General features: G+C 45.1%; 1 protein-coding gene across 5 annotated transcripts in view; it reads left to right on the forward strand.

Annotated features, from left to right (window-relative positions):
• Positions 1–22,146, forward strand: part of LOC132916389 (3-phosphoinositide-dependent protein kinase 1) — a 408,115-nt gene that overhangs the window by 283,218 nt on the left and 102,751 nt on the right. The gene's annotated exons all lie outside the window — the stretch shown is intronic.

The following is a 22,146-nucleotide window of genomic DNA, read 5'->3' on the forward strand; positions in this document are numbered from 1 at the left end:
TATTCTACTTCGCTGAGTAGAATAAATGTCTGTGAATTTTATCAGAATTTCTGTCTGGAAAAAATTTTCAAAAGCGGATTTTATGTTCAAATTATCAAATGAAAGTTTTGTTATGATTGATAAGTCCGGTAACTCTTTATATAAAACAGAATACATCTCTCGGTTCAGACCGCCATTAGCTGTGCGAATATAATTGGTCGGACCGCAATAATCCTAAGGAACTGTCATAAAACTAAGCTTTATTTTACCCTAAAGGCCCATAATTGTTATAGAATGTCTTTAAGTCCAGAGTTTATTATAGTTATTGTTTAAACAAGGTTCAGGTAAGAAATGGAAAGGTCAGATGTTTCCCATGTTCAATGGCCATTTAATCTGCAAGTGACCAGTGGTAGAGTGACTAATCCCCAGCAAAAGTTTTCCTCTGCGACAGCATCGTCACCGACCTTTATTAATTTACAAGCCTTAAATCAGTCAATGTCTTGACTTTTTCGTTCATTAACCAGCCATCGGTTGTAACTTACTATTTACAAGTCTCTGAGAATACGTCTATACGCACGACGTGTAACTATTTATATCTACGAAGTTGTTGGACTAACCTGTGTGTGTTGTAACCTGTTACTTTAATATTATAGTCAGTCAACCACCTCTATTATCCTAATCGAAATAGGAGATCGACCAATTCGTGGCATCGAATATCTAATCCTAACGAGAATTTCCGACTCTTATTGACGCGATCTATCGCGAACGGTCGAGAATGATAGTTCTTGTTTTTTTTTTTTTTATTTATTTTATTTTGGGTTTTTACAATTTATCCTTATGGATATTTGGTAAAGTATTATATCTTATTGGTGAAAAAAATAAAATAAAAATAAATATAGAATGTGGGTGGCTACTCCCAGCGGGGTGCCAGCTTCGTTTTTTCTAAGTTATATCTTTTATGAGGTTTATTGGGTGTTTCCTTTTTAGTCTTCTTGCGATGTTTGTTGTGTTGCACATTTCAGCTGCCAGCTGGTTCGGGTGTGTTTCTATTCTTACTCTGTATCTTGTCGCGAATCTGGTAATCTCTTCCTTGACCGTTGGTATTCCCAGATCTATAGTTTTTGCGTCTTTTTTTCAAAATTCATCAACTGAGCTCTTCAATGTTCTTTCAACGAGGATTTCGTTAAATTTTTCTCGCCTTTGTTTCTATCTCGATCAACGAACAATAAATTACCAATAATGATAAATTAAACTAAACAAAATTATCGGTTGCAACAAATTATAAATAACTTAATCTTCAAAAGGTGAAGTACGACTAACGAGTGCTTTTCAAGCTCAGAAAACTGCAAAGATGGAAACGATTATCTTGTTTTAGTCGTCATACTGTCGTTACCTTCTCTATCAAAACAGCCATCGTGATTTAATCGCAGGAAGATCAACGCGAAGGCTTGTCAACGCGATCTCACATCAATTTGTTATGGCTGGCGTCGATTTCCCAGGAAAGAAACCGAGAGAGAAACACAGAGAGTGGCGGTTAATCGCGACGATACAATCGATCGCTGACAACCTCAAGGAGAATCGATCATGTGTTTCTTCTTCCGTGGAAGGTTTCAGCGAAACAAAATTAATTACTCGGACGCCCGATGACTTTTCGTGCGGAGGCAAAACGAGGGAGGAAAGACAGAGGAGAAAAGAGGCGAATGGGGTGTCGAAGAAAATGAGATGAGATTAGACGTTGAAATCCCGCACCCCTTGAGCAAACTCGATAACATCGATTCCCTTAAGTGTAAAATTAAAATCACTCGGTGTGCCAATATTAGCTCGCCCCGATGGATCTTATCGGCGAAAAATTTATAATTTGGCGGAGGCTAAGGGGACGCGAACCCATCGGTGTAACTGCGATTCTGTTGTCCTTTGTTAGCTACTCTAAGTGTCTCTTCTTCGTCCTTGGCTGACTGCTCGAAACGGCACGTGGGCCGAAATTTTAATATCGACACGAAGGTTCTTACGTTAGTCGCGCTAAAAAAGTGAAATGTCATGTTGTTTACCGCGAGTACAGTACGCTTACGCTTTTTCTTGGACCAATAATAGGTAGATTATACGCATGTAGTTTATATTATTAGTCGACTCGAAGTGTTTACGATGTCCGGTTAAAGCGATAAAGCTGTCACTTCGGTATAACAAATCTTTCGTAATATTATTCATACGCTATTTTTCACATTTACTCGGAAATAGTTCGCATCCGATGATTTTTCTTCGTATGTCTTCATAAATTGCAGAACTTAGGATATCACAGAGGATATAAGATGGAAAGCGTGTCTCTTCAGTACGTATACAGAACTTTCTTCTGTCTTAAGCCGATCCACGTGAACGTACGGACACCAAAGGATAATGGAAGCGTCGAAGGGAAACGGGCTCGTGGCGTCGATAACCCGGGATAAAATAATTCCAGCTCCATCAGGAAGCTAATCTCAGGAGGGTTAATCAGCGACGAAGGCCAAGGAGCCTCGGCGAGTTGACTTTCGAGCCGGTAAACTTATTCCGCGGGCGTGCCAACTTCAAAAAGGAGAGTGGCGTCGGTGTAATTACCGGACTGGATGGACGAGAGGCCCGGATTCCCTAAGGGACATCGCGACAAGAGGGCAGGCCTATCGACGAGAAGGACTCGATTCTCTCTCATCCTTCGAATCCTGTCTAGCGTCGGTCCTAACTAAATCCCCCTGGCCAGATGAAAGGGAAACTCCTCGTTTCGGCTCGCGCTGCTTGTTTTTCTTCAGGGAATAATTTATGGGGCCGCGTTTAGCGAACAACCGAGCCGGTAGCAGGGCAAAAAACTTTCGAACGTAAATCGACGGAGAAAATCGTGCCACTTCTCCTGCTGATAACGAGACGTCTAGGTTAGCGTGGTTGGAGAGAACAGATAAAGGAAGAAGAATGTTTTTTGTGATTTCCCGCAGGCGATTCCTCTTGGTCAGCCGACTGTTTGTTGCTTCACTGTTTGGTACCTCGAAATTTGTGTTTGTCTCAATTAGCCAATAGAAAATTTGAAGAGCTATGCAAACGTTTGGAGGGGGGGGGGGCAGCGTGGGCTATTTTAAAAGCTAGAAACGTCAATATTCGACTCTTGACAATCAACTGTGTGCGTTCTTTGCGTCATCGCGTCATTAGTTTCATCGAGCATGATGGAAGAAAAAAAAGGAGCGGATAAAAACAAGGCGCCTGTTGAACGTTCCGGCAGGATGACCAGTCAGAAATACGCAGACGATACTACTGTCTGTTTCATTGCGAATGTTATACGTTCACCGAAACGATTACATCAGCGCGGAAATTATTGTTTCCGATTCGAAACGTACTACGCAGCATCGTGTATACGAATCGCGTAACAGAATTCTTGCGTTCCACAAGAAATTCTGTTTCGTAAGAGAATTTCCGCTTCAGAGGCTGTCCTTGCCAGCTATTTCGACGAGCGATCCGATCGATGCTCATTACCGATCGTTTCATCGGCTTGTTGTTCGAATTCTCTCGGTTCCCGATTTCCGGATGTCCGTTTACGCAAACGGAAACCGCGAATTACAGTTCCTCGTTCTTCCAGATTTTCACGCGGACTTTCGTTTCTCTGGAGCGCGTTGTTCGATTTTCTTCGTCGTCGTAACGTAATAATCGATCCATTTCGAAAAAATCATACCCGTTCACTCGATCAGATAGTATAGCACGATCTATGCAAAGTAACGAGCAAATTAGATAATGTTTCCTGAACGATAAAATAATAGCATAGAGCACGTAATGCCGCGGTAGAGCAAGGATTCATTTACGTGCGCCTTCCACGACGCCGCTAATGGATACGTGTGCATTAGCGTCGCTGTTAATATTAACCCTGCGGCACGATGGGAATTTAAGCAGCGGTGACGTTTCATTTACAAACAGAAGGATATAACGAAACCGCGTTGCTTACTCGATAATTGCACCTGTACGAACCGACCGAGCAACGTGTCGTTAACAAACTACCGAAATACTTATAGAAACTTCCACCGAACAAAGTAAAATTGAATCTATCGCAAAAAAATAAACAAGCAAACTCGTAAGAAATCGAGGAAAACGATTATTTGCTGCAGTTGTTTTGCCAACTCTGATAATTATAGTATTAAACCTTTAACAGGATGGATCTAAGAATAATTCTATCATTAACAGCGCATGTAATTCCCGAGGAAATCTCAAGATTAATGTATTATAAGCATTAAACTACGAATTCGTTGAAAAGGCGAACAGAGAGAAGCAAAGAGAAGCAAAGAGAAGCACAAGGTGATGCTACGAAGAAGAAGAAAAATGCTCGTGCCTCGTGTACGATTTGAAATTATCTAATCGAGCAAATTTATTAGTTGGGCACATGTAATAAATCGGCGAAGCACGAGGCAATTCGCTCCACGTACGCTTGATTATATGTACATATTACATATCATTAAGACGAGGTTTAATTAAACTCGCGGCGCGTGGCGTGCAATAAATGACGCGAAAGAACCTTGACACGCAGCGCGTGTCATTCAGTCCACCGTGTGTACTCGTTTCTATTAGGCGTTATGCGCAAACAATTGACCCCGTTTCACCCGTCGTGTGTACATTATGTTCAGGAAGCGAACTACGCGACCGTATTTCTCAAAGTTCGCGAGACATGTTTTATATCCGATCTTCTTCCATTTTCCTGGTTTTTGCCTCTTTTCGCTCAGAATGGTCTCAGCGAGGGTTAAACTTCTTAAACTGAAATATTTTCTTGAATACATGGTTCGTACAAATGAAACTTAACGATAGCTGCGTTTTCTTGATGAAACCGAGAGATTTGCATTGAACGATAAAAGTATCGAGGGAAAAGTCACTATAATAGATACTGTAGCAGGAAAGGGATGTTTTTAAATGAGGATAAATTTTAAAGGGAAATGTAGACGAAGATCTAAAGAAGAACGAATTCCAAGTAAGAAAGTAACAAATAGTTACATAAATATTTCTTTTCATTATAGATTAAAAGGATAGGATTAGTTGTGTGTACTCTTTTACGCATTTAAACACGATGAAATAATTCTTGCTCATATAATAAAAAATTTGAAGTGACAGAAAATATCGCGTTACAAATAAGGCTTAAACATTTCAGAGTTTCTCATGCGAGGAAAACGATCAGATAAGCTAGTGTTACCACGCACCAGCCACGAGGTTTGACAAAGACGACTTGAAATGCGACGTGCGTTACTAGAATCGACGCGCATACGGTTCCCATACGGTGTCGCGTGTAAATAATCGACCTTATTTCACTCGCGGTGCGTGCATTATCTCCAGGAAGTGAGCCATACGTCACTGCTTTTCCACAAATTTGTGAACTGGAAGGGTTAGATAACGATATCGTCGATCCCCGGACGCTTTTCACCAGGATTATTTCTTATTTTCATGCCAACCCCGTCAAACGTCAACCACTTTTTCCATTATTATCGCGACGTTCCTACGCTATCGAGTTTTCATTCGTATCGATCGACGGGCGGCTATTTATTCGACCGAAATTAAAATCATTATCGTGAAATATAATTTCTACCCAGTGCAAAGTAGGATAAACACGAATTTCTACCACGTTTATTTCCTCTGAATTTCCAAAATAAATTCCCATGTAAACTACAAATACCGAACGAAGAAAACGGAAGTAAGAATGAAAAAAAATTCCTCGAACAAGAAGAAAGTGTTTTCCACGAACGGAATACTGATCAGTAGCATGTACGAGAAATACCTGGAGCGAATCGAGTCGTGCTAGAGCCACGCCGATTACTTATTTGCTCTGTTAACGAGGTTTCCACGGGGGCGAGAAGTCTGGCGTCGCTTTAACGAAACTCGCAGCACGTACAGCGTAGACATTAGCCGGTGACGGGACAGGCAAAATCGAAAACACGTTGCACCATCGTTGGCCGGTCACGTATCGGGCCGCGTTGATCGTCGTTCACCGGTAATCTTATTTCGTCGTTGCGGCGTACGCGAAAAAACATCGTGGTAATCGACGGACCAACCGGAAAAATGCCAATTCGAAACACCCATCTGTGGAAAGAGCATCGTTGCTGAGTCAAATAGAACTAAATGATAGCTCGTGTTTTAGGGTAGTCTTCCTCGAAGCCTGATCGTACGGCAAGTGCACACCCTGTCAAGTTCAATCTTCCAATTTTACAACCGTCTTATTCGTGATGCGAGTGTAAATTGTCTTCACGCTGACGAATGCTGTAAAAAATGGACAAAAAAGAGCGAAAGAAAACAGCATCCGTGTAATTGTATCGTTTGGGACACGAGTGCCGAAAACTCAAAGCCAGCTGGTAATTAACCGAATTCTGGAAACTTGTATCTCTCTACGTTTACCGTGTTTGATTCGTAATGACGAATGTATTATGACACACGTTTGCATGAATTTCAAAATCCTCTTTTTTCTAGTTCCGAACAATTTGTCGAAGAGGGTAACGATGGGTTTCCTACATCATTGGAACAACGAACGCGAATCGGCGCGCCTCCGAATCGATCAAAACTACTCGGCACGGAGTTTTCATTCATCGCTATAAATATGAATGAACACCGGCTGCCGTTAAAAGAGTCGACGACCTTTTTTCGGTTTCCCGCGTGACGCTACACTCCTATATATAGCTCCTCCTTCCTGCATGCGACTGATGAACGGCGAAAAAATACACACGTAGGACGATTCTTCTTTCGGATCGATCGATGCGACCGATGTCTAACTTTGAACAACTGTTTTTCATTTGTGTCTAACAGATCTCAAGGTTAAATTCCGTCCGTCCAAGAGAATGGTGTGCTTTTTACTTTGTAAAGAGAGAGGAATGACCCTGAAAACGTTTTATCGTCTTTTTTACCGTTCTTTTGAATTCGATGTTTGTGACCTTGAATGACCTTGCGTTATAGGTCGTTAAACTTACGGACAAGCGTCATTCCATGGAACGAAGGACATAAAGCTTCTCCTGTTAAGACAAAGATCACCTTGAAATTGTCATTCCTCACTGTCACTCTGAAGATAATTATTATCGTTCGTATAACGTTTCGAAACTCGCGCATTGTTTTGAAATTCTCCCTTCTAATTGAGTCGCGCAGTATGCTGTTGTCAAACTTTGAAACGTCGCTAATAACTTTGGAATTCAGAATTTGATAGATAAGCTTCTTCGATCGTCCGACGAAGAATTTCTCGACGATCGACAATAAAATACGACTCGACACGATTTCTAGGACTCTGTTGGCGTTTCCTCGAATGCAATTTATCGTAATAACCATGTGCTCGTAGCAAACGACGCATTCTTGTCGAGGTTTGTCTATAATTATGGCGCTTACCTAATGCACCGAGTTGGCGCCGGCGGAAAATTCAAATTTTACATAATCGTTTAATAATATCGTCGTTATACATGGTATAGGGGACATTCAGTGTGCTCTAACAATTAACCTGACCAGCAACTTCGAGATACAAAAGCGACCAAGCATCGGACTGATTAGCGAGACGAAATGTCGCGTCTCGACTATGACGTTCGACCGTTTCCGGTCTTATCGATTTTATCGTTCGAATCGTATTGGTTTCCTAGCGGTCAGTGGTCGTCGAACAGTCAGCGTTCCTCTTTCCACATGACGTTGCAGCGTAGAAAGAAAGCCTTCGACGTCTCGTCGAAAGTATTCAGTGGCCGGCGAGCAAGGCAAAACAGTTACGTGACACAGTTATGTAATTAGGATTTGCCAGTAACATTGTTATTGTTCGCGTAAACACGGAACAACATGAAAGAGATTATCGTTGTTATTACAACCTACGACCAAGACTAACTCGAATGACGTAGAATGCTTTTTTTCAATATACTTGGCATTTTCTAGGGATCTAACTAAAGAGAAAGTCGACCTAAGTTTATCGCAACGTTAAGAGGGTTCTTCCACTTTTTACGATCATCAGCCATTTCAATTCCAGCCACTGTGAAGATTCTTGTGGTATAACAATAGGATTTTAAAAAAGAATGTAAAGAACATTGTATCGTAACTTAATTATTCCGAAGAAGATGCAAAGCGATGAAACGAAGATAACTTCATAGAGAAGTCAAAGAGATTTCTATTTCGACCTTCGACTATGCCACCTGGACTCGAGTCGTACCTGCGTCCAGGATATCTGCAATATCACTCTTCTATAAATAGCGACTCCTATGGAATTTCTTGTGCGTCACCACGTGTTATTTACATCGCCGCCAATCAGATACGAGCGCCTTTCTTCCGAGAAGTCTTAGCGCCATAATACACTAACAACGTCAAGCAACGAACGCGTCAACGCTTTATTATTAGTGGAATTACCACCGGGTCGCGTCTCTATTCAACTGCGGCGAGGATACTCACAACGATTAGAACGTCGTCCAGACTCTCGAGGAATACGTTACATGATAGTATGCTGGCATTTCCGGTCTCTGGCATTTCGTTTGCTCTGCCGACTCCCTCCGATCGATGGTAATTCGCTTTACGTAACATCCAATATCGGTGAACGTCTACGTATAATCGTCGCGAAGGTCGATTTTTTTGCTATCTGGAAAAATTTACGCTTCGCTAAGTTCTCAAGTTTTTTCTAACTTTTCAACTACGTTGCTTTCGTTCTAGAGCACGCGGTTGCGAAAAATCCGTTATTGAAATACAGAAATACGATGTCGTGACGCGCGACAATGGAAATTGCATGTAAGATAAAACGGAGACGAGAAATAATTTTTCTACAGCAAATCAGCAATATCAGATCGAAGGCGTTCTTCGAACTGAAGTCTCTTCACCGGAGCGTTTTCATAGCGCGTCGTAAGAACCGGATGCGCAACCGCGAATTTAGCGTTGTGCTCGTAAAACCGTGATTCCATGTCCGCATCGCTGCGATGAGATTAGAAGAAAACACGGCGGAATGGACGCCAATTAAACGAAAGTCGAAATCGCGCGCCACGGCGCACGACGGTGTAACGCGTAGCAATTAAACAGGGAATACTTAAGGCGACGTTCAAGCCTCCTGCTCGCTTCCGTTACCTTGTTGTATATTTATGCGCTGGCATAGTAATTCGCATACAGTCTGCGGAGAGGAATCGAGCATTGTTCGATGCACAGGCGACGCGTCGTCTCTTCTTGTGTTCACCTGTCGCCGTGATCTTCTATCGGAGACCGACTCGGGTTATCGGTCATCGACCACGAACACGGCCTTGCCATCCTGGTTAAACCGAGAAATTCAATTGACCGCGTTTCCTTTCTAGATAAGATTCCTTTATATAGAACCGATAGATGTCTAAAGTTGCTATTTCAAAATACAGCGGCGTTATATTTAAACACGTTTACGTTCAGTGATACGTTATACACAATGCTGGCGAAAATATTCGAACATATTTAACGATTAGCATTGTTACGAGACTCGACTACCACGATTATTTTCGTCAAATCTGAAACTGTGTGTACGTACACACTATGTCTCGCTTGAGAACGAAGCAATTTCCTATTCGCTTGGTCGAAACAGGATAAGACAATGGAGAACTGAGAGAAACGGAACGGAGCGTGCGCGGTCGGCTCGTTTGTTCTTAGGAATCGCGTTAAAACGGCAAAATTTCGCACGGAACGATGCCGATCTATCTCCTCCCGTAAACAGCATTACGTTTACGTTAATTACGCTTTTTGACCCGTTTAGCTTTCACCGTGACATAAGCGGCAATCAACAGCTGGGAATTCATTGCCAACGGGGCTTAAGCCGGCCAGCGTTAATGCTCGCAATCGTAGCGTAACGCGTTTCACAATGTTTCGAGCGAGAGCCACTCTATTCGCATTTATCCCCTGCGAGTAATTCTCCGCGGCTGACACGTCGGGCTTACCGGTACCGGACTCTCCGCGCAACAACGTCAGCTGCCGTTCTGATTTCCAGCGCAGATACCAGGCGACGCATTTCGCCGGATACACGCGATCATCGTCGAAATTCCTGACGGCTCAACAGTCGCACACTCCAGTCCAACAAGCTGCTATCGAACCTTCGTAATAAGCCGTTTGATTCTGCTGAGAGGAATCGAGGCTCCCATGTCTCGTTTGGCATTCACCGATCTGCTCCACATAAATGTCTAAGTTGGTCGTGATTGACTTGTGGTTTCTTACGAGATATGTGATAGGAGAATCTTAGAGCGAAGTAATCCATCGTTGCATGGAATTTTGAAACCACCGAATTAATTTTTTCCTCGAAGACCAGAAGCATAATATATTTTATAGCATAATATATATACTTTGATGATCTACCGTATCTGCGTTTTTCTATACCTACGTCATTATTTCTTCAAGACATCTTTAACCAAAATTCATTCTTAAACGATATACTCGCGAGAGTGTAGCGTTACGTAAACGTTTACGACCGGCGAAACAATCGCAGAATCACTGAGCTCCGACGGCCGGTACTCCAATTATCTTCCGCTCTCGTTCCCGAGGAACAACGGGGCGCAACGTTGCACCAGTGATATTACGCGATCCCACCTGGAAGAAAATACTTTCGCCCATATTTCACGTCCACCGCCGATAGGTGTGCCATGACTATTCGCGGTGACAGACACGACAGGCCGACTATCGTGCTCGCTTTGAGAACCCCGCTGATAACACCGACGATATCGTTCGCCGTTACACCATCTTGCGTAACATTCCGCCGCGGGATCTGTACCAGGCTGTTTATACTGGCGGCGGCTTCGACTTTCGAACCACGAGTCTGATGAGCGACTTGCTTGCACCTACTTATTGACAGGTGGAGCTGGAAAATATATTTGAACGAAAGTAGTCTCGTATCCTCGACCTATGGAACGCTATCCCGAAGCATGGGATATATTAATGTTTTATTACTATTATTATTTAATGATCTGATATAATGACGAAAGAAAAGAAAATGACGTCTTAGGATGGGCAAAGATACAAATAAATCGAAAGACGATAAAATCTCAGGCGATTTACCGTAAACTATCTAACGTATGAACAGTAAGTATAACATAAGACCTGGTCTCGTGTATTATAAGGCTTGATCTTATAATTAAAAGCGATGTCTCTAACATTTTCTTCTCACTAAATGCAGTCGTAAAGAGAATGGTCGCAAAGTGTTCGAAGCATATGGAAAAATGATAAAAGAAGGAGCCCGATAGCCTCGATAGCCTTCGTCACGCCAGAGTTCGCTCCATCACCGATTCCTATTTTCTCCGCCAACTTCGGTTCGCAGTTCATGAACCAACCTCGTGAACCGAAGAATCGGGCCGCGTATCCGCTCTCTGAACGTCGTAGCCGTTCCATTTGCTACGTATCGGTCAGAACTAGACTATAACCGGATTGATGGCCGCCTGAACTTCAACCACGCCAGGCGTCCGCTTTTTCTCGGTGTGGAACGAGACTCGCCTTGTCTGTTGACATTCACGCGCAATGCCCCGACTTCGCTGAGTTTCGACAACAATGACTCGCGACTACAACGAGCTGCGTAGTGATTGTGTAATCGAGAACCGCGAGGCTGTACGCGTGATAATCCATGCGCGGTAAACGGCGTCACAGCCGATATCGATAACTCGTTAGCCGGCGAAAATCGTTGTAGTTATACCAGGATGTGCCGAATGATTATAAAGTTGCGTGACCAGAAATCACGCATTCCTCGTGGAAATTGTCGATATCAAATGCCAGAATCCGTACCTCGCTGATTTGTGAGTCTAATCGATCTTTTTTTTCTGTCTCGGGAAACATATGATCGCAGACGACTATTTTGCATATCTATACACGTAGTTACATCACGAAAATCGATTTACCGAAGTAAGATATCGGCTCCTGTCTGTGTAAGACGGAATAAACATTTTCATCGACTACGGTGGTCCTTGAACGCGGTACCTCGTCGAAATCTCTTGCGTCATGACAATTAACCAACGATTTTGATCTCTCGTCTCGTATCGACAGACAAGCCAGCGGTCGAACGGCTAGATAAATATAATCGTAGTTCGTAAGAACGTTGGCTGGTTATTGCTGTTGATTGCCGGCTGCTCGTAATAACCGCTGCACGGATCCGCAGATAAGATTTCCGGATGCAACGAGACAACCAGCTATTACCGGTATTAATGCTCGGTTAAAAAGGTGATATCGAGAGCACCGATGGGCTTTCGCCTCGTATATATCAACGGACCCACCCGTTCGACGCAATGGCTGGCAATCACCGTTGGAACGATAGCGTTTCGACCAATATTACACAATGTCGCGTAACCGTACTCGCTCGTGGCGCATCCCAATCTTAAATGAGACATTCTGGCTCACGCGCAGTATTTTCGTCGTGGTGACGCGACAAACCGATGCGACAAGGGTTGATTCCCTTGATATTTTATCAATCGTTCGCGTTACAACAAAACCTTCAACTTTATTTTTCGCTTTTATTTAAAAAACATTATTGGTTCGTTTTTTTTTAATAAGTCGAACAAACCAAGCAAACGATTCGATAAGAAAATTGTGACAGCGTGTAGCGATGTTCATCTGGTCATTCCCGACAAGAGTCACGATGACGTAATTGATCCGCGATCGTCGAATCAATAGGTCGCTGCGACAACGACATTCACGGGGCTACGCTTACGCCATGTTATGTCACCACGTTCCGTTTTTCAGACGTTCCTTAAACGGTGCGGCCACTCTATGCACATTGATTTCGCATTCAGGTGGAAAAACGGTGAACGTCCATCGAATGATCTATCGGTACGCGACCCGCGACCCCTCGTCGTTCTACTTCCATCCAACGATAACGTGGACCTCGTTTATTTTCGCCTGACTCGAGGCGTGTACATCGGCCTTGCTGATATTTCTCTATCGAGTACTTGCCATTTTATGGTGTTCCTTGGGCTCGATCGAAATATCAGTTTCACGAATTCGTTTCGTAGACTGGAAATCGATGACGCCACCAGAAGTATCTGGTATAAATGTATTATAAATGTATTATATTTTATATATAACAATGATAGATCGTTATGTTTTATATATAACTCCAATTAGAATCTTAAATCATAGAAGCGTCTCATCAACAGCCGGTAAATAATAATTAATACACATTTTTTAACTAATCGATCAGAGGTTCTGTCCCACGAGGACCGATTAAACGAGACTCTGCTGTACCTAGATAAATACTTATGAAACACGATCGATTTTAACCTTGTCTCGACGAACGTTTTAGCCTTTCGATTTCGATATATGTCGATCGATCGATGTCAGCTATTACATCATCATCGGTCCCATTCCCCGACAGTTTACCGTTCCTGGTATAACATCATCCAGCCTCCGCATCGAATCCGCAAACAACCTCAGAATTTCGCTAAATCGCTTCCACCCACGTAACCGATCGCCCTCAATCGCCGGCAATCCGATACCGCGTGTCCGCATTCCGACATCCTACACGGTCAACCCCGTGTCGAGAGGCACGAAGGGCCTCCGCTTCGAACATCGAGCCTATCCTATCCGATAAACGGTAGATAAAGGCGCGCGTCGATAAGAGAAACGGCTTTCTCGTGTCTATTTTTAGCTATCGACAGCATACATCGGGCATCGTCGAGCCGAAGCCAAGAAAATACTCGCCTCGCAATGGCGTTACGCGTGTTTTCGATCCATGTAACCGTTTCCCCGTGTTCCACCTCGGTTTCTAGTCAACGATTATTTACGCGTAGGTACGCGAAGTCGTTGGCACGATGCGACGCGTCGCGAAGCCACCAGGCGACCTCCAGGTAGACGCGACGACGCGGTTGCTCCGAATCACCAGGTAAAAACATGCAAGTAGGCCAGATAGTCAGCGAACCAGGCCCCGTCTAGATACTGCGACGCAATAATTCACCGTAAACTTTCGACATGCGGCCACGATTCGCCGCCGTTCCTTCTTGCGTTCTCCGGCTTTGTGTTGGCAGCGCGGCGCCCCGCTCTCCTCCGCGCCCAACCCCTTTCACCACCGACCATCGCGAGATTGTCTTTCCCTCCACAACGGATCCACCGTTTACCGGCCAGTCGGGAGAAGTTGCGACGGTTCGGTGTCGGTTTCAAGTACGAATAACGTCCTCAGAAGGTGGTGATGGTAATAGGCTGCCTCCGAGTGTTGTAAGAATTAATAGAAAGTCGAGAGAGTGGAAGTGTTTTTCTAGGCCTCCGGGACTCGTCGTAGTTGGTAAACAGTGAAACATTGCGCGATTTTGTTTCGTACGTTTGGTACCATGATACGTTGTATTCTTGAAACGGAACTTATCAAAATTTGCGTAGCGTTCAAAGTGACGAGAAAGCCGATGAGATCGAGCTAATGGATACCGCGAATTTCGCTCGGTTCGATCCTCGGTTTCAACGCTCCGCGAGCAATCATTTTAATATTCCGAGGGTTAAGAACGACCGAGCGTTCCATTGTGAACGTGCACGCTCGGCTGGGCAAGAGAAAGTCGACGGGAATTTTTGGCGCGCGTTTCTTTGCCTCGCGTGCGTGGGAGGGAAATTAAACGAGATCGACTAGTCGATTATACGCGATCGCGGGGCAAACTTTCGGTCCCCGTTACACGTCTTTGATCGTTCTCCGCGAACAACGATATCCCCGCTTCGAACGTTTTACCGATAATCCCGTTGGAACGTTTGGATTCCACACGGCGAGAGGAATTGGAACTTGTTGCACAAGCGAACGGCCAATTAATCCCGGCGGTACATCGAAATTTCCGTGGTCCTTTGTCGTCGCGAAATCCGAGCTCGTTGATGTTAATTAAATTTAATTGATCATCGCCGTTGGCGCCACGAGATTTCAACGTGGCCGCATATCAAAAGGAGCCGAACCATGCCAAGACGCTCTTCGTTAATTTATTCTCTGACCGCGCAAGAACGCTGCCCGCGACGACGGATCCATAAATTTTTCTCACCGCTTTAACGGGAACGGTTCGAGGAAAATCGAACGCGAGACTCGAACGTGAACCGCAATCCTTCGCGTGCCGCGTGATAACAGATCATTTGAACAGTCTGTTCCCACGCTGTTGAGTTCAATTTTTTCCTTTGTTTCCTTTTGTTTGATTAATACATTGGTTCTTTTTTTATCAGTCACCTCACATATTTAAGCATTACACGTGTAAAGTTTGATTATCTCTTAAGGCTTAGAAGACTCCGAGTTTGCATTTAAAAAATATTCAATGCGTACATAGAATCTATTCTTAGAATTGTCACGCGAGGAACACGAACGTCATAAGCTCTCATTTTCAATTTCTAGATGCTCGTAACCGCGGAAAATGCGCATAATTTATTCGAACTGGCGTCAGAGTTACGAACAAGAGCGCAAAATTTGCCGGGACGCACGTGGAGAAGAGAACGAGAGGGAGGAGGTTCGCGGAAAAACGTTTGACTTATCCGAAGATTACGCAACGTGCGAGTTACACGAAATTGCGGAAAATTAACTGGGAATAGCGACGAAAATCATTCAAGGTTTCGTTCCATCGAATCGCTTAACGAACTTTCTTGCGACATATTGCGTGACATGTACGTCGATCACGCTTATGCGCGCAATTAAAAGGGAACAATTGGACAAACACACGAGGATAAAAATCATACGGATAAGATAGAGTATTAAAGAGATTCGAATGAAATACGATTAAAATGTGATTTATCGATCACGAACGAATCTAGACGAGCAGTCGCCCTTACTGCGCACTAACGTCTACGTAACTTACAATCTGATTGCCCCGCTAATGGAGCAAACGGGAAGCCACAGAAGGCAATTGACACGTGTAAACAACGGGTCGCGTTCGAACGTCACGACGAAACGATTTGACGAATTCCCAGCGCGGCGTCGAGATGCTAGCGCTAATTTCCGGTGTGGAAACCTGACGATTTTCTGCGCAACATCAGTGACGCGATTCGTTTTGTATTCTCCTCGGGAATTCGCAGAAACGGTCGGACGTCCTGGAGCGACGTTTTGCCAACTGCCATAAGGATTCTATAAATCCTTCCAGAAGGAAGGAGCCTGGAATGGCGCTTGGGCGGATCGTGGAAGTATGCAAAGCACGCCTGATCCCCGAAAGAACGGAACAAAGGAGCAAACGTTCAAAGGAACCGTCTGAAAAGCGATTGCAGCGTGTTTTCAACTCCTTGATTGCCATTAATGGCTGTACAGGCCGTTTCAGTGAAACGGAGTATCGCTCTGCTCGAGTAACTAAGAAGCCTTTAACGATCGTATGTCGTAAAGTTACGAATACTTCGTAATTACTGGATAACTTCGTTCTATGACGTAATTGGTTTCCCGGCTAAGTTACTGATAAGTTACTAAATGAAAGTACATATATGGTTACCGGTTTACTAACTTAAAAGATTCAATTTCCTATCCTTCTAAATACATAATTTTTATAGAATCTATTACCTATGTAGTTAATTGCCACGTTTATTTTTTCCAAGTACTTCTCGTCCCCTTTATTATATATAATTAATCGATGAAATGAGCGCAACGTAGAATATGTATTTCACAAAATCACGCAACTCCGTTACGTTCCTCTTAAGCAACTCCATGAAATGAAAGAAACCACTAAACGCCTGACAAACGTATCTTTCTTAGTCGTGTTTCTCTCTTATTTCAAAGAGTCGAAAATCTTTACCCCCTCAAAAAAGCCGGATATGCTTCTTGTGAAACAACCGGTATAACGTATGGTGCAGAGAGCTAAGCACCCAGTTTATGTAATATCGTAGATATACCTGTCCACGTGCGGCGGTGTGCGAGCGCGGTCACACGCGCACCGACACGCTTCGCTCCGCGTCTGCTCGCCTAGCTGCGCACACGAACACGAGCGTCGCGGTCTCGCGCACGCGAGCTCGCGCCGCGAGAACTGCGCCGCGACCTACTTGTCTAGGCCACTGTATCTGCGTTTCTATGTACGGCTTATGTTTTGTACGAAATTCGCGTCTGCCGCGCGATGCGGAATCGCTCGCTCGCTCGCTAGCCGCACGTACACTTTCCTGCTAGATTCCAGGCGATCGTCGATCCTCGACGAGGCGGATGCGTCTCGCGAAATAATCGCGAGCATCCTCTTCGAGTCCTGCGTGTTTAGAAACATGCCTGACACGCTTCTCTTACTTCTCGAGTATCGACATTCACGAAGATGCTCGATTTTAGGCGAACAGTATCGTTCGATCGATCCTCCATATTTGAGTTCTGATTCATACAGATATCTGATATTTCTAAATTTTTAATTTTATTATCTTACTTGCCTAATTTCAATTTTGTGTCTTTTCGTATCAGTAGAAAAAGGCTTCTTTGATTAACTGTTCGCCTTATGAAATGAATTATTCTACGTTTGTGAGAAAGGCGATCGAGTTTCTGTCTAGCCAAGTAGTCAGGATTAATTTGGGAAGGCAGCAAATTGAAACGGATCGATAGATGCTTTCCGAAATCGTCATAGAAGTTGGTTAGGAACAGCGAACTAGTCTAGACGAAGTTCGATGGTGCTCGTCTAGCTGGACATACGTAGTCGTGTATTTCCTCGAGCGAGAAATTAGCGCGCCGAACTGCGAACCTTCGACAGATATCGGGTGAAGCGGATGTTCACAGTCGAACAAATCGACGGGGAGAAAAATACGCGCGATAGGAGAACGGCGTCTAAACGGACAGCTTCGCAAGGCGCAACTTCGTGAGAAGATCTCGACCCGGCAGTATTCGTCGTGGCAATCGCCGCTTCGAAAGTAAATTACCCCTAAATATCCCGGAATGCATTCGTTCGTAATTTACGACTTTATGAAACAATAGCTCGAGAGTTAGAATCCTCGCGCATTCGTCGCTGAAAAATCGAACGATTAACCGTCTGGCTAAACGATCTGGTCGCATGGAAACCCGTTGACCCAGTACACCTGAAAAATGCGATAGCCTCGTTGGTAACGACTACGTGGTGTGTAACTGGAGGCAGCCGTTTCGATCGAAGCGTTTGAAAATTGTGAAGTTTCTAGCGGCGACCGAATTCCCGAGAGGTCGACCGGGTACCGGAAGACGAGCACGTTCCGATCGTGTGGTCTTCCTTTGTTCGCGTCCGGTGGAGGACACCGTGTAACGTACGAAGCGGTGGCGCGACGGCCATCTCTCGATCTAAACAACAATTAACTACAGTTACGAGTGCGCCGGATTCCAGGGAATCTGGAACGCGACTGTAAAAAGCAAAGTAAACGGCGTTTCTCTCTCCACGGCCGGTCCCGTGCTCGTCGTCGCCGTCGCCGTCGTCTCCTTTCCCGATTCTCCTCTCTTTCGCTCCCTCTTCCTTTCACTCGTTCCCTCTGCCTCGCCACAATGCGATGGAGTTCCGCAGTCGATTCCAGTTTGCAACGGTGTCGTTCGTGACGGCGATGATCTCGAACGACTCGGATCTAGTGGCGAGACGTAGCTCGCGAAACGAGAGAAGGAGAAATCGAGGAAAAATCGTGCGAAAGAAGGCGCTTTAACGCGGAAGATGAAGAGAGCCTGCGTGATTCGAAGAAAGACACAGGAAGTAGGAAAACCGAACAGGGTAAAATGAAGATTCGAAGAGGGGAATTGGTTGGGGAAAGAAGGAAGGCTAAAAGAGGGAAAGAAAGGAAGAGAGGGGTAGAGGTTGACTGTAACGAGTGGAAGGCAATTTCTCCACAAGCTGCTTTCTTCGGTCGGTGGTGGTGCAATTTTGCGCAATGCAGTCTGGTGGGATTCACGGCGCACACAGCAGCCGCCGCACTCTCGGTACGGCTCGGTACGTGGTTAGCTCTCGTCGGAGACCGGACCAGGTCGACTCAGGTCGATTCAGGGGGGATCCAGACGGCGCTGTCGTCGCCGGACGATGTACGTCCGTGCCGGGTGGCAGGCAGGGTCTGCCGCTTCGAAAGGTGGGAGGATTTGTTTGTAAACAGTCCGTGGCAAGTCGAGTTGCAGATCGCGCGCACGGATGTGGAGGTGGGAACGTTTGAACGCAGGGGGAACGCTGGAAGGACGCCGGCACGGGGCAGGAGGGGAGACTTTCTCCCTCCGAGGGTTACGTAACCTGAGCGCGCGGCTGTCGGCTGTCTGAGCGTTGCGGGACCGACCTACTTGACCCACTGTCCCTAAGCGTGGCCTCGCGGATCGAGCCAAGGGGATCGGAGATCGGGGATCGGCTCTCGCGACCATCGCTGCAATGCACTCGACCCGTTCCACGCAGACCGGAACACGAGGGTCGTGTCCGACGATCGCGAGCCAACCAACGAACACGACCGTGCCTTTCTCCTCTCCTCTATCCTCTCTGGCTCTCGATTCGGTCGCGTTTCATAGACCGCAATTTCGGCAAATTACCACATATCGACAAACGCTTGTCCCCGAGACGTTTCGCGGCTACCTTGAGCGCCGCCGTTTCTCCAATATACACGGATACGTTTCATTACTGCGAACACTCCGAAGAGAAAATTCGACGGCCCGTTTAACGGATCGACTCAATGGATATTTGATGTCATTAGTCGAATATTAGACGAATATTTGTCGAGTACAATATCAATATTTGCTACATCGAGTCGCTCCGGCGGTAAACGCACGTCCGTGACCAACGTCTTTTCAGTTTTTCAACGACATCCAGATCTGTCTTTAGATGCCCTTTCAAAAGCAGCTGACCGACGTGAGCCGGTTACAAAAAGAGAAACTTTCTGGGAAAATAACCGCACTTTCCTCTATCGCAATCACACGTTCCCGGTATCAGAAACTAAGATGGGATTGTAGCATCGATGGAAGCCTTCCAATGCAAAACAGGGCCACGTGATTGATAGACAATTTTATCACGATTAAATTTACGCGGAATCCCCACTGCTCGGCCGAGATGCCTGACTCTTTCGAGGATACAGGTTTGCAAACCAACTGGAAAAATTAGAGAACACGTTCGAGCGTGACCTATTTGATCCATTCCATCGGAGCGCACCAAGTGCAATTCGGGTCGCTACGCTCGACCGCTGCACTCGACCCACTCGAGATCCGAACGAGCCACGTCCGGTCCATCTGCCACGAATCCTTAAATAAACGACCCGTGAATCCAGCACCCACGATGAAAATATTTTAGTCCTTCCAGGCATTCGATTCTTCTAAAGACATTTACGTTGATATCGTTGGTCGAAGAGAGCAACGTTGAAAACACGTTGTATCTTCATCAACGACAAAAATCCCTCGACTCTTAACAAGAACGAATTCAAATTTTAATTGATTTAATTCGATTAAAAGTTTGTTTCTTAAGAGACGTTAATAGTACGTAGTATTCGAGAGTATCTTCGAGATTCCTCCTGCTTTGTTTGTTACTGCTCGAGAAAAGACGAGCGCACAGTTTACCGCTACTTTGGTTCTGAACCTACTTGCTCGCGTGCCGATCGTTGCCTTGTAACAAGTCAGCCAATCGTTTCCAAACGCAAATTACCGATCAGAAGCGAGCGAGTTAACCGAGATTGATTCCGCTCTTGGCCGACCAATTAATTTCCATCCACTAATGCTGCCGCACAGACGTTTCCATTTAATTGGAGCACCTGGACGCCTCCGTGGCGGCGTCGCGACGGATTCGCAAATTTTCAAACGACTCGATTCATCCATCAGCGAGCGTAGCCGGTTGGAAACGGGTCGCCACGAGCGACTTCGCTCTGTGCTCGACCCACTCGAGAGAGACCGGAACGAGTCGTGTCCGGTCTCGATGTTAGTAATCCATAAATAGACGGAGGTCGTTGCCAAACCAGTGCCGGTGGATTATAGACGATACCGCGACACCAACGCGGAACGAAAATAGTCGAATAGTAATTACCGCCCTCGACGAATTACGTCCGTGTCTTTCTTCCCAAGTTAAAATTTCTTAGGCTTTTTTTTACATATGATTTCTACCTGAATATGACACATAAAGAGTATTTCCTCTAAGGATAGAAGATCTCTTCTCTTTAACAAACAAAACGAAATTACAACGTTACCATGCAACACAAGCTTCGGAGAGATAGGAACTCGGTATATTCGCTTCTCTACCATAAGTAGCCACAAGCGACCCATTTCGGCTAGTAAATCCGCAAAAATAGACACGATGCATTGCCAAATTCGTACTTATATATGGCGAACAAAGTTTCGGGACGCGTGGAGGGATGATTCGTTTCGGAAAATCGTCCTCCACGGCCGGCGAAACGTCGTCCAAATAACCTCGTAATTCTTGCGCCGTGAATTCCTTTCCTTCGTGAACGTCACTGTTTACGAGCACATTTCCTCCGACTCTTTGTTTGCCAAGATACGAAAGATCGAATCGTTACGAAAACGTTTCCCGCTCTTGATTATATCTAAATATACATAATTCGAGTTTCGATGCCTCATCAAACGAAGAAACGACTCAAACAAAAATACCGTACTCTCTATCGGCGACGAATTTATTATTATTCGTTGAAATATCACGCTCCGAGTCGATAAAACGGATCGTAATGGCAGAGACGACAGCAGGTTCGTTAAATTAATAACGCAGTCTCGAACACGTACGATAATGGTCGCGGTCGGCGTCGGTCCGGGCCAATTTATTCGCGAGAGGCCGGAATAATTTGCCAGGAATAGTAGTCGCGGCCGACAGACACGGACGGCGTCGGTCTGATCATTTCGGGAGTGACCTACTGCCCTTATGTGGCGCGCACTCGGTCCTTCTCGAATCACGCGGCCGAAAACCGATCGCGTGCAATTCGCCACCGGTTAAAACAAATAAACATCAGTGCGTGCCACGACTGGCTTGTGAAGCTGGCGGGCAACGTCGAACGCGATGCGATAGTTTTGTCTTTCGACGTTGCGTAAGCTTCGCCAGGTTGAAAGGACTGGATCGATGACGTCTTCGACGTCTGAAGTTTCGGACCAGATGGTTCCTCGTTGTTACCCAGTTACGATCGCTGTTAATAATTCGCAAGTTTCGCGGCAAATGTAAGAATAATACACGGTATTCCGTGGAAATTTCTATGTATCGAAAAATTAGAAAATGCGCAACTGTATTTACATAATACAATGCCGTACAATATCTGACCGGCGGAACCTGACGTGAAACTTAGTACGTGTTGCGTCAGGAATGAAAGTAGATCCGCCAAATGTCATACTCCGCGTAACTGATTACTAACGGTAGTTACGAATGTTAAATACCACGTGCGATACAAATATCGAAATTCGAATTTGGCTGGCCGCGA

The sequence above is a fragment of the Bombus pascuorum genome, chromosome 2 (genome assembly GCF_905332965.1).
Source record: "Bombus pascuorum chromosome 2, iyBomPasc1.1, whole genome shotgun sequence".
NCBI classification, from domain to species: Eukaryota; Metazoa; Arthropoda; class Insecta; order Hymenoptera; family Apidae; genus Bombus; species Bombus pascuorum.